We start from the raw sequence: 14919 nt of genomic DNA, 5'->3' as shown, positions 1-14919 counted from the left end.
ACATTATTTCACTGTCTCTGAAGTCCATAGCCATAGAAGAAAGGTCTAATGCTAATCTTATTTCAATTGTTTAAGTGTCTGTTTCTTTCATTTTGGAAACTGAAACAATTTTCACTTTATACTTGGAATGTCAGGATTTCAAAAAGATGCATCTAGGCATCTCTTCACTTTTAAAATTAATCTTTTCTCTACCTAATGAGCTTTTTCAATCTGTAGACTCAAGACTTTATTTTTTATTTTATTTTATTGTGGAGAGAATGCTTAATATGATATCCACTGTCTTAACAAAATTCTAAATATATGATATATTATTGTTGATTGCAGGTACAGTGTTGTACACAGATCTCTAGAGCTTATTCATCTTGCTTGACTGAAATTTTGTGCCTATTGATTAGTAACTCCCCATTTACTCCTCTTCCAAGTCCCTGGAAACCCCCATTTCACTTTTTGATTCCATGAATTTGACTATTTAAGATACTGCATATAAGTAGAATCATGCAGTATTTGTCTTTCAATGACTGGTTTATTTCACTTAGCATAATGCCCTCAATGTTCATCCATGCTGTCACATATTGCAGAATTTCCTTCTTTTTTCCTTTTTTAAGGTTGAATAACATTCCATTTTATGTATATATCCCACATTTTCTCTATCCATTCATCTGTCCATGAAGATTTAAGTTGTTTCCATATTTTAGCTATTGTGAATAATGCTGCAATGAACATGGGAGTAAAAGTATCTCTTTGAGATCCTGATTTCAATTCTTTTGGACAAATACCCAGAAGTGGGATTACTGGATATATGGTAGTTCTATCTGTAATTTTTGAAGGTTTTTCATAGTGGCTGCACCATTTCACAATTTCCATCAATAGTGTGCAAGGATTCCATATCCTCACCAAAAGTTGTCTTTTGTACTTTGGATAATGACCATCCTAATAGATGTGAAGTGATATCTCATTGTGGATTTGACTTGTATTCCTTGATGATTAGTAATGTTGAACACATTTTCATGTACTTGTTGGCCATTTATATGTCTTCTTTGGAAAAATGTCTGTTCAGGTCCTTTGCTCATTTTTTAACTGGGTTATTAGTGTTTTTATTATTGAGTTAGAGGAGCTCCTAATATATTTTGGATATTAACCCCTTATCAAATATATAGCTTGCAAATATTTTCCCATTCTGTAGGTTGCCTTTTTACTCTGTTTATTGTTTCTTTTGCTGTACAGAAGCTTTTTAGCTGGATGTAGTCTCACTTGTTTATTTTTGTTGTTATTACCTGTGCTTTTGGTGTCATATCCATGAAATCGTTGTCAAGACCAATGTCATGAAGGTTTGCTCCTATGTTTTCTTCTAGGAGTTTTACAGTTTCAGATCTTATGTTTAAGTCTTTAATTCATTTTGAGTTAATTTCTATATATGGTACAAGATAAGGGCCCAATGTCATTCTTTTGTATGTGGATGTTCAGTTTTGACTCAAGAGAAATTTTCCTTTTTTAATATAATCATTATCTTTCTTTGAGCTCTTTATTTTTATCTCTTTGGACTGCTGAATCATTTGGTTGTTATAGTTCCTCAAATTACTTTCAGTTTCTAACATTTTTTCTTTCATTATTTCTACTCCTTTTGTACTTTTGTTCTAAATTGTGAAATATTTTTCCAGTTTGTCTATAACATTTAGATTTGCGAAAGTCATTTTGTGCTCTAACTGAACCTCCTTTTAAGCCTTGTTACATTTTTGTTAAAATTGTCAACTGGTTTTTCTGCCTGTTCTGCTTCACTGATGTTGCCTTGTAGCTTGTAATTCCCCCTAAGTTCACTGTTACTCTTCTTTGGCTGCTCACATTTATGTACACACCCTCAGCTGCTGGGTCACTTAGAGCCTGTAGAGAAGTGGTAAACCAATAATGTGGGCAGATCTACTTCCTTTCATGCTGACTGGCAGTGAGCAAGCTTACAAACTATTAAGTCTCTGTCAAGGCAGAAGGATGAAGCATTTTATATATATATGTAGTCTGTAAACTACTGTTCCTCAAAATTGGTCCTTCAACAGAAAAATAAAAGTTATCTACATAGACATATTCCACAGCTTGAACCCTGTACTGAGATTTCCCTTATACACTCCTAACAGAAGCCAGCCCCATCTTCTGCATATAACATGTCTTCTATAAATAGTAAATTCCCTGTTCACGGCAATGGACAGATTTATACAATAGCTAAATCTTCAAGCAATCCTGGGCAGACTGCCTAAAAAAAGAAAGCCCTATCACATGCATTATTCCATGTCATCCTTACAACAGCCCTGTGAAGCATAGGCATTGCCCCTCCCTCACAAAGGAGGAAACAGAGGTCCAGAGAGTTAGCCATTGTCTCCTGTTAAAATGGAGAGGCTGTCGTGTGGCTCTGGCTTAGCCTGAGGTTAAACCTCTGGTCTGTGCATCACACACTCCCTTCCCATGTTTCCAAGACAGCTAGAGAAGCAGTCAGTGGCTGTGACTCAGACTGCAGAGAAGTGGCACTGAGACCACAAGTGAGTACTTTACAGAAACTACCACAGAAAACTAATTTCAAGCATAATAGAGAACGTTCAAACTTAACTAGTAAATTAAATACAAAAAATTACCACAAGATACCATGCTTGTCTAACAGCCTGATGAAGATGAAAACCACTGACTTTGCTCAGTGCTGGTGGGAGTGTAATGACAGGTGTTCTCAGTCCCCGTGAGTGGAAATAAAATGTTAGCAATTTTGTGAAAAAACACGTGGGTGTGTGATCAAAGAACCTTTAAAGGACTGTTTAAAATGTGACGTGATAATTCTAATTCTGGGGTTTCATCTGAGATGAGGTCAAAGATTTATGAAGCATGTGGTTTGTTTCATCATGATTCAAGATTAGAAAAAAGTTGAAAATAAATTATATATCCAACATAAAGAAAAAAATATGTAAAGAAAAATAATCCCAAAGAAGAAAAAAGTCTGGAAGGAGTTGTGACAAATTGCTTGAGTTGGCTACTTCATGGATGGAGGTGTGGATAGGTATATATTTTTATAATTACATGTTTTTAAATTTTTCTATCACGTGTCATTGGATCATCAGATCAAATATGACAGTCCCTGGCCTGACCTGCTGGAGGCTATAACAGAGTAAGGAACAGCACATAGATTAATGTATGTGCAGTAAGGCAGGAAGGTCCTCTTGTTGTGGTAGGGAGATCCTTGAATGCTGATAGGGCATAAGATCAGAATAGAATCAAAGAACCTACAAAGATTGCAAATAAGCACATGAAAAGGTATTCAACATCATTTGTCATTAAGGAAATGCTAATTAAAACAACAATAAGATACCAATAAGAATGTGTTAGAATGACTAAACCCAAAAAGCTGACAAAACCAGTTGCTGGCAAGAACATGGATCATAAAGAACTCCCCTCCATTGCTGGTAAGAATGCAAGATGGTACAGCCACTTTGGAAGAGTTTCACAGTTACTTACAAAGTCAGACATGTTCTTTATCATGTGATCTAGTGATTGCACTCCTAGGTATTTACCCAACTGATTTTAAATTCTGCCCACACGAAAATCTACCCATAAGTGTTTGTAGCCACTTTATTCATAATTGCCAAAAACTGGAAGCAACCAAGACATCCTTCAAATCTGTGAATAGATAAATAAACTTTGGATGGAATAAAATGAAGTATTATTTAGCAATAAACAGAAATGAGGCTATCAGGGGGTACAAAAGCATGTGAATCTTCAATGCACATTGCTAAGTGAACGAAGACAGTCTGAAAAGACCACATGCTGTGTGATTTCATTATATAGAGACAAGAAAGAGTGGTTGCCAGATTTGGAAAGGGAAGATAATTGAATCATAGGGTATCTTTTAGTATAGTGACACTATTCTGTTTGATTCCATAATGGTGAATACATGAAACTATGCATGCATTTGTCAAAATGCATGGAATTTTACAGCACAAAGAGGAATCTTATGTATAAAAATGTTCAAAAATCATTTGGGAAGTCAGGGACTTACAGGTTTGGATGTAGACTGTGACAAAAGAAACTCACTGTATTACAAATGTATGACACAACCTCACCGAAGAGAGTGGGGAGAAAAAGTGCTGACCTAAGTAGTTTCAGAACTGAGTATATATTGTAAGACTGAGGCAAAGGAAATGTGCATAAGCACTGTACTCTAGATGAAAGTGTTGTTTTCTTTCAAGATATGGGTTAACACACCTGAAACTACCATACACATATATGGAATTAGAAAGGAATTGAATGGTAGAGGGTGGGTGCAAGAGTTCTCACTGTTAAAACAGGAAGTTACATATAAACAAAGGTAGAAAGCTTAAAATGATTCATAGGTAATAGATTAGAGTTGGAGACATCAGTACCAACTCATGTTTAGCTTCATGTAAAGGGGTACATACAAAAATATTTATAGATCTGTTAATATCCATAAATATAGACACACATATAGTGTGTGTACTTACAAATTTCCTTGCTCTTTTAGCCAAGAAGATCTAGAAGCAATGACTCCCCAGTAGCACCTAACACTCATATCTTGGTTTTTAATATTATTCTCCAATAAAAGGAAAAAGGACTCCTTGGAGAAATGGCTTTTTCTTGAGGCAGGGAATATACAAGATGAGAGCTGGAACATCTTATTGTGCCCCCGAAAAAGGACATACTAAAACACATACACACACACATACACACACACACAAAAAGTGATTGAATAAATAAATGTGGAATAATAGATTAATTTCCTCTGCAGAAAAATTTCAAGTAATATATGCAGATACTCCACAAAGAAGGCAAAATGAAACTGTCCCCTCCTTAAGTGAGGGCTGTGCATAATTACTTCCTTCCAAAGAGTACAATATGCAAGGGGCAGGGAGAATAACAGTAGAGAAACCAAAAAAACCCTGATCACTCAGCCAGGTGATCAAGGCTAAGATCAACAGTGATAAATCATGTAGATAATATGTACCCTTAATATGATGTAATGAGAATGGCTTTACCTCTGCAGTCTTCCTCCTAAAAACCCATATGTTTAGTCTAATCCTGAGAAAAACATTAGTAAAATCCCAACCGAGGAACATTCTACAAAATATCTGATAAGTACACCTCAAAAATGTCAAGGTCATCAAAAATAAGGAAAGTCTGAGAAATTGTCACAACCCAGAGAACCTAATGAGACACAAAAACTCAATGGAATGTGCAGTCCTGGATGACATCCTGGACATAGGTAAAACTAAAGCAAGATGAATAAAGTATGGACATTAGTTGATAATAATATACCAATATTTGTTCATTTTTTGTGACAAATATACCATATTACACTAAGATGTTAATAATAGGGGAAACTGCCTATGGGGTTTATGGGAATGCTATGTACTATCTTCACAATTTTTTCTGTACATCTAATACTATTCTAAAATAAAAATATATTAATAAAAAATAAATCACATTATCACTGTATTTAATTAAGTGCAAGTTTATACATAAAATGTTTAAGTTTAAAAAATTATGAATTATTTGTTTATTTTTTTGTTTTTAATCAATTGCCTTGGGAGACTGACCTAAGAAAACATTAGTAAGATTTATGTCAGAGAATGTTTCGCCTATGGTTCTCTTCTAGGAGTTTTATAGTGCCATGTCTTATACATGTCTTTAAGCCATTTTGAGTTTGTTTTTTGTATATGGTGTGAAGGAGTGTTCTAACTTCATTGATTTACATGCAGCTGTCCAGCTCTCCCAACACCACTTACTGAAGAAACTGTCTTTTCTCCATTGTATATTCTTGTCTCCTTTGTTGAAGATTAATTGACTGTAGGTGTGTGGGCTTATTTCTGGGCTCTCTATTCTGTTCCATTGATCCATATGTTTGTTTTTGTGCCAGTACCATGCTGTTTTGATTACTATAACTTTGTACTATTGAAAGAAGTCTGGAAGGTTATGTATCCAGTTTTGTTCTTTTTCCTCAAGATTACTTTGGCAAATCTGGGTCTTTTGTGGTTCCATATAAATTCAAGATTATTTGTTTTAGTTCTGTGAAAAATGTCATGGATAATTGATAGGGATCACATTAAATCGGTAGATTGCTCTGGGTAGTATGGTCATTTTAACAATATTAATTCTTCCAACCAAGAGCATGGGATATCTTTCTATTTCTTTGAATCATCTTCAATTTCCTTTATCAATGTTTTATAGTTCTCAGCATATGGCTTTCATCTCCTTGGTCAGGTTTATTCCTAAGTTTGTTTGTTTTGTTTTGTTTGATGTGATTTTAAAAGAGGTTTCTTTTCTTTTTTTTACTTTCCCTTTCTGGTATTTCCTTGTTAGTGTAAAGAAATGCAACTGACTTCTATATGTTAATCGCGTATTCTGCTATATTGCTGAATTCTTTTATCAGTCCTAGTAGTTTTCATGTGGAGTCTTTAGGGTTTTCTGTAAGTCATCTGTGTACAATGACAATTTTCTCTCTTCCCTTCCAATTTGGATATGTTTTATTTCTTTTTCTTGTCTGATCAGTGTGGTTAGGACTTCCTAATCAAACTTACAAGCTTTTGCACAGCAAAGAAAACCATCAACAAAATGAAAAGACAACCATCAGACTGAGAGAGAATATTTGCAAACAATATGACTGACAAGGGCTTAATTTCCAAAATATACAAACAGCTCATACAATTCAATAACAAAGAAACAACCCAATCAAAAAAATGGGCAGAAGACCTTAATAAACATTTCTTAATAAACATTTCTCCAAAGGAGACACACAGATAGCTAATAAGCACATGAAAAGATACTAAAAACTGCTAATTATTAGAGAAATGCAAATCAAAACTACAGTGAGGTATCACATCACTCTGGTCAGTATGGTCATCATCAAAAAGGTTACAAATATTAAATGCTGAAGAAGTTGTGGAGAAAAGGGAACCCTCTGATACTGTTGGTGGAAATGTAAATTGGTGCAGCCACTATGGAAAACAGTATGGAGCTTCCTTAAAAAAACTAAAAATACAGCTACCATATGATCTAGGAATCCCACTCCTGGGCATATATCTGGAGAAAACTCTAATTCAAAAAGACACATGCACCCCAATGTTCATAGTAGCACCATTTACAGTAGCCAAGACATGGAAACAACCTAAGTAACCATCAATAGCTGAATGGATAAAGAAGATGCGATATACTTTCTCCTTTTCCTAATTTTTTCCTTGGACTCCCATATCCACTTTGTGGTCATGGGTTGACAGTAATTATAGCTAATGTATAGAGCTGGTACAGGAATAAAATTTTGAAATGAAATGTGACTAAAAAAAACAAAGATGTGAAAGATGTGGTATATATATATACAATGGAATACTAGTCAGCCATAAAAAAGAATGAAATAATGCCATTTGCAGCAACATGGATGGACCTACAGATTATCATACTAAGTGAAGTAAGTCAGACAAGAGAAAGACAAATATCATTTGTTATCACTTATATGTGGAATCTAAAATACAAATGAACTTATTTACAAAACAGAAACAGACTCACAAACATAAAAAACAAACTTATGGTTACCAAAGATGAAAGGGGGGGAGGGATAAATTACGAGTTTGGGATTAGCAGACACAAAATACTATATATAAAATAGATAAACAACAAGGTCCTACTGTATAGCACAGGGAACTATAGGTAGTATCTTGTAATAAACTATAGTGGAAAAGAATATATATATATATATATATATATATATAATTGAATCACTTTGTTGTACAACTGAAACTAACACAACACTGTAAATCAACTATCATCAATAAATTTTTTTAAATTAAAAATATTATGAAAATAATGGAAACTTTCTAAAGCAACGTAGAGAGTTTGAATCACAAGAAATTTAACCTTGGTCTTAAGCAAATCAAAATCTATGCTACCTTTTTTTCTTTTTTTTTTAGTGAACTAATTGTTAAAGACCGTGAATCATGTCAAGGTTTTCTTCTATTTTGAAGTTGAAGTCTTTTCTTATTATCTTGTAGTTGTAGTCACAAAGGCTTTTATGTAAATATACTTTTCAGTGTCTACAAAGAGAAATGTAGCTTGATAACTTTTTTCTTTCTTTTTTAGACAATTTTGAATGTTCATTTGAACTAAATATTCCTAGAGTATGCACATAACAACTGAAGGATTATTTTTATCAGTTAATCTATAAAGTTTCTCAAGAAAGGGGAAACAAAAAAGTTGTGAGGAAGCAGTCTTTAGACAAATAGCTAATTATCTTCTGTAAGGACAGGGAAGAAAATTTAGAAGTATTTTTTTAAAGATTTTGACATATACTCACATGAAAGAGAGTGTCATGCAACTGGTTTTGACATAATGTGGGTCTCTGAGAATTTTACCAAGTCATCTGACCAAAAAGCCCACATTTAGTCCCCAAGAATGAAAATGAAGGGGGGGGATCCTCTCACTTAAATAAGATGGTCTCTCTTTCAGACAAGTAAGGCAATTCCCTCATGAGGCCTTTTAAAATTCTTGGTTCCTAAAGTCTCTAGAAAATGTCCAGCCAAATGTTGAAGTTCATGTAACGGGATGATGTGCCAGCCAATTTTTCTTTATGATCAGATCTGCATTTTTCGGCCTCAAAAGATCAAGAAAAGGTGGGAAGGTCTTTGGAAATGTCAACAGTAGCTAATCCTGAACACTATTTAAAGATGCTGCGGCTTCCCTGGTGGCGCAGTGGTTGAGAATCCGCCTGCCGATGCAGGAGACACGGGTTCGTGAAAGATGCTGCTTAGAGAAATAGTTTCTCACATTTTTCATTAGCTTTAGCTAAAGAATATTTAAGGCAAATTTTGGGCCTAAATTGCCTCCTTGGACCAATTAAAGAAAGCAGACTATTGAACAGTTGGAATTTTGTTTCCTTTTGTTCTAAAGCTCTGCTCAAATGAACAACTTCATCCATATTAAACATTCTCTAAAGTGGCCTCCGTGGTTTCAAATTGTTTTTGTGGAATTGTGCCAGTTAGAAAGATATGCACAAGAATTGGACTCCTAATGGTAAAGCATAAGAAAGGCAAGAGGTCAGCCTGGAGGAGGTATGGTTTATACTGAAAGACCCCACAAAAACTGCCAAGAGTCTGTAAGGACAGCTCTTGTGTATTTCTGTATCTCTGGAGCTTGACAAAGACCACACATCATCTACTGGGGCCAGACAAAATATCCTGGTTCCAAGCAGACAAAACTAAATTCAAAAAGCAGACAGACCATTAGACTAGCAGGTGTTAGGACCTAAAAAACAGTTTTGCCAAAGAACAATGCAAACCTGGCCTAATAACAAAATCCCAAGGGACCTGATTCCTAAGAAAACATAATAAACCCAATGCCAAAAGCCTTCAAGGAAAGAGAGAAGTTTAACTCAGCATGAACTTACCTTCCTGCCAGGGCAGGTGGCACCTGGTGTAGGTGGAGGCACAGGGCCTCAGATGTGGGCATCATCACTGGGTCAAGCCTGCCAGGCAAGGCGAGAAGCTCCCAGAGCTTCTATTTCTGTCAGTGCCCTCCACCAAAGACCAGCAGCAGCATCCCTGTAGTTGGACAAGTTGGTTTGATTATTCCTTGTGGTGAGAGAGAACATGCACTATAGGGCATCATGGCATCTCCATGAGAGGCTGCTGGAAAGAACTCAGTGTATGATTTGGATTCTTGCTGGGTGAGTCAAGAGAGGGTCAGAGGAAGCAGGAGTTTGTCCTGTTTGGGATGCCAGAAAGCGGAGGCAGTTCTCTAACTGGGTATCCCAATTCATCTTATCCAGGGGAAGGCAGCCCAGACTAGAAGAGGATAAAGGTTGTAATTGATCAAGAAATTGAAGCGACTCATTTCAGCCAAAAGAGGGGGTGTTTGTTATTCTGTGCATGGCACAGGGACATTTTTTTGTCTGTATTTCACATCACTGTGAAGTGGCCTCAGAGGGACCTTGTCTGAGGCTGGGGTCCTATAAGATTGCTTAAGTCCACCAGGAGAATAACATGGCCAGCAGCCTGGACATCTGGGGCTATTTTTTCCCTTTCTCAAAACTAAAGTTTTGAGGAATAGACACAGGGCAACAATTAGAATTAACTAATCATTCTATAGGGTGGGAAGTGAATTACAAGGAGGTGTACAAGGTAAGTGGTGGCAGGATGGAGGGAATTGTCCAGTGGGGGTGTGAGTTGGGTGGGGGGGCAGGGGACAGAGCTTGGTTACAGGAAAATGTCCTAATAAGGTGAGATTCAAGCTGAGTGTTGGCAGAGAAGTAGATAATCCTTAGGTAAGGTGCACAAAGTGGGGAGAAGAGGACATTTTAGCAGAAATATACCAGCACACATAAAGGAAAGGAGTTTTCAAGCTTAGGGCACATTAACAGAAACTACAAAGAATCCAAATCATAGAGAAATGAGGCTGTGTGTCAGCATGTTAATGACCTTTCTGAATAGCTAAACCATTTGATCTTACATGATTAATAACCATGGAAAGGATTTAAGTGGTGGACTAACAAAATCATAAAAGATAAGAAGCAAACCCAGGGTACAGAGAATCCAGCTAGGCAGCTTTCTCAGTAATTCTGGGATGACCCAATGAAGGCTGGAACTAGGGCTCTGTGGATGGGACAGAGGGAGGAAAGTGACAGAAACTTGAGTCCTGTTTACAGCCAGAGGTGAATTTCCAAGAAGTGAATGAGGCTTAAGCTTCAGGAACCTCCCTTTGCACTGGTCCCTTTCACATTCCTGGGAGTGGCCTGTGGAATGTCTTAGACAATCATATGTGACATGGACAGAGCCAGAAGCCAGTCTGTGGAAAATGCTTCCAATTATCAGACATGTAAAATTTTAGGTAGAAGATGTGATTACCATAAGTCTCCTCTTAGGAATATGCTTGATGTATATACTTGAACAACATTCAAACACCCCCAAATACTTTTCTGGATAGGAATCAGAAGTAATAGAACTTAGAAGAATTCCTGTGATTGTCAAACAGAAACTCATAGCCATGCTACAAGCCGTGAATAGATATCTGTGTGTGAAGTTGTGTGTTTTGTGCATTCCAATACAATAGATCACATCGTGGGATATTTGATGAACTTTCGACACATCATATGAAACAGCACATAAATCATACCAAAACAATAATTCATTAACAGAACATTTCAAAAAAGAGTGATAAACTCTTGGATTATTTGATAATCTAGTTAATGAAAAGGAGCAAACCATATGAGTTCATTGGAAAAATAAATCCCTCCCTGATTTGACACAAAATACTTTTTTCAACAAAGATTGCAAAGACAGAAAATCCTTTGAAGATGGTGCTGCAATGAGACGCGATAACAAACTGATCATTGGTCTAAGGAATAATTGAAATACCTTGAAATTTTATAATTCAGACACAGGAGAACTGAAACAGCAGACTCCTTAATTTGACAAAAATATAAAAAATTTATATGACATTACCAATAATACTTTCATAAAAATATTGTAGTCACAATTTTGTATTCTTTTTCCTTTAAATGAATCCCAACACTTGGCCAAGCTCTAAGCTCCACGAACTTCAACAGGCTTCTGCTTACCCTGTGCTCTCCCAAGAGTTATTTTCCTGCCAGCTTTATTCCTTCAAAAATCCAGACAGCATCACTATAAAGTCATATGTTTTTCTACTGGTTCAGCAGTCTCTTCAATCACTTGCTAATTCTCCTAAATGATGACTGAGTTTTTAACATACTTTGAAATGCAATTTATTTTAGAAGAGTTCACATTTTAGAGATGAATCCACAAATTCTTTTTATATGTGTAAAGGAATATTTACTGTCCCTAATCATTTGGGAATTCTCATCAATTTAAATAAAGTTGAAGCTGTCAATAGCATTTTAACTCTGCTCTTACAAACCCAGAATGGATTTGTTAAGCAAATAATCTGACTGCTCTTTTCCAACACCACAGCCCTTCTAGACTAAATATTACCTACTGGACGTTCATCTTTGCACTGTTACTTTTTTTTTTTTTTTTTTTAACATCTTTATTGGAGTATAATTGTTTTACAATAGTGTGTTAGTTTTTCCTTTACAACAAACTGAATCAGTTACACATATACATATGTTCCCATATCTCTTCCCTCTTGCATCACCCTCTCTCCCACCCTCCCTATCCCACCCCTCTAGGTGGTCACAAAGCACAGAGGTGATCTCCCTGTGCTATGCAGCAGCTTCCCACTAGCTATCTAATTTACATTTGATTGCACTGTTACTTTTGTAAGCAGCTCTTTTTTCCCTTTTTCTGTTTGTTCATCTTGTTTTCCAAAAACCTTAATCATAAAAATGAGATCCCTAGGTAGCATTTAACCTAACTCCTGACTTCTGATCCACTGAATGTACACAATGCCTTGCCTAACCTGTTGATTCCTTTCCTGGATTAAAAGGAGTAAGAATGGAGAATTAAGTAGTTAAAGAATGACTAACTCTCTACCCCCAGCTTCCCCATTAGCAAATGTGCAGCGGAACCATGCGGTCAAGATAGCATCCAAAGGAAGATCAGGAGAAGGCAGCAGGTCTGCATGCAATGGAAAAAATGATGAAGAATCTGACCTCCTACCTTAATGATTAACTGAAATTGTTTCCCCTTTCTCCCTTAAAAATTGTCATGGGGCTTCCCTGGTGGCACAGTGGTTGAGAGTCCGCCTGCTGATGCAGGGGACACGGGTTCATGCCTCGGTCCGGGGGGATCCCACATGCCGCGGAGCGGTTGGGCCCGTGAGCTGTGGCCGCTGGGCCTGCGCGTCCAGAGCCTGTGCTCCGCAACGGGAGAGGCCACAGCAGTGAGAGGCCCGCGTACCGCAAAAAAAAAAAGAAAAAAAAAAAAAATTGTCATGGCTGAGCAGAATCTTCAGAGTTGGTCTCAGAACATGAGTCCACCATCCCCCCAGATTGCTGACTTTTCTGAATAAAGCACCTTTCCTTTCTACCAATACTTGCCTCTCAATTAATGGCTTTTGAGCTTCGAGTAGCTGAACCTGACTGAGCTCAGTAACACTTTAAAAAGCAAAGCATCTATATCCTAGAAGCAAGTGTAATTTTTTGTTTCTCTTGATGTTGGAAAAACTCAGATTTTAACAGCATGCTTTCTATTAAGTCTCTCCTGTTAATATGGTGGGTGAATTTGAGTGTTCACAGTAAGAGGAAGAAGAATTGGCTTGAAGTATATGGAACTTCCATTGTATTAAATCAAAAAAGAATTATTATTTTCCTGTGTGTATGTGATTATTATTTTTTTCTTATTTTAAACATTTTATCAAGAATGCACATTTTTTATACAGCAGGTTCTTAGTAGTCATCAATTTTATACACATCAGTGTATACATGTCAATCCCAATTGCCCAGTTCATCACACCACCACCCCACCACCCCTGCCATGGCTTTCCCCCTTTGGTGTCCATAAGTTTGTTCTCTACATGTGTGTCTCACCTTCTGCCCTGTAAACTGGTTCATCTGTACCATTTTTCTAGGTTCCACATACATGCGTTAACATACAATATTTGTTTTTCTCTTTCTGACTTACTTCACTCTGTATGACAGTCTCTACATCCATCCACATCTCAACAAATGACCCAGTTTCATTCCTTTTTATGGCTGAGTAATATTCCATTGCATATATGTACCATTTCTTCTTTATCCATTCATCTGTCAATGGGCATTTAGGTTGCTTCCATGACCTGGCTATTGTAAATAGTGCTGCAATGAACATTGGGGTGCATGTGTCTTTTTGAATTATGGTTTTCTCTGGATATATGCCCAGTAGTTGGATTGCTGGATCATATGGTAATTCTATTTTTAGTTTTTTAAGGAACCTCCATACTGTTCTCCATCGTGGCTGTATCAATTTACATTCCCACTAACAGTGCAAGAGGGTTCCCTTTTCTCCACACCCTCTCCAGCATTTGTGGTTTGTAGATTTTCTGATGATGCCCATTCTAACTGGTGTGAGGTAATACCTCATTGTAGTTTTGATTTGCATTTCTCTAATAATTAGTGATGTTGAGCAGCTTTTCAGGTGCTTCTTGGCCATCTGTATGCCTTCTTTGGAGAAATGTCTATTTAGGTCTTTGGCCCATTTTGATTTTGTTGTTTGGTTTTTTAATATTGAGCTGTTTATATATTTTGGAGATTGATCCTTTGTCCGTTGATTCATTGGCAAATATTTTCTCCCATTCTGAAGGTTGTCTTTTCATCTTGTTTGTGGTTTCTTTTGCTGTGCAAAAGCTTTGAAGTTTCATTATGTCCCATTTGTTTATTTTTGATTTTATTTCCATTACTCTAGGAGGTGGATCAAAAAAGATCTTGCTGTGATTTATGTCTAAGAGTGTTCTTCCTATGTTTTCCTCTAAGAATTTTATAGTATCCGGTCTTAGATTTAGGTCTCTAATCCATTTTGAGTGTATTTCTGTTTATGGTGTTAGGGAGTGTTCTAATTTCATTCTTTTACATGTAGCTGTCCAGTTTTCCCAGCACCACTTATTGAAGAGACTGTCTTTTCTCCGTTGTATACCCTTGCCTCCTTTGTCATAGATTAGTTGACCATAGGTTTGTGGGTTTATCTCTGGGCTTTCTACCTTTTTCCATTGATCTATGTTTCTGTTTCTGTGCCAGTACCATATTTTCTTGATTACTGTAGCTTTGTAGTATAGTCTGAAGCCAGGGAGTGTGATTCCTCCAGCTCCGTTTTTTTCCCTCAAAACTGCTTTGGCTATTCGGGGTCTTTTTTGTCTCCATACAAATTTAAAAATTTTTCATTCTAGTTCTGTAAAAAATGTCAGTAGTAGTTTGGTAGGGATTGCGTTGAATCTGTAGATTGCTTTGGGTAGTATAGTCATTTTCACAATATTGATTATTCCAAACCAAGAATATGGTAT

Source organism: Kogia breviceps, chromosome 3, assembly GCF_026419965.1.
Source record: "Kogia breviceps isolate mKogBre1 chromosome 3, mKogBre1 haplotype 1, whole genome shotgun sequence".
Classification (NCBI taxonomy): Eukaryota; Metazoa; Chordata; class Mammalia; order Artiodactyla; family Physeteridae; genus Kogia; species Kogia breviceps.
The sequence above is the reverse complement of the archived record's forward strand: the minus strand, read 5'-3'. Positions refer to the sequence as shown.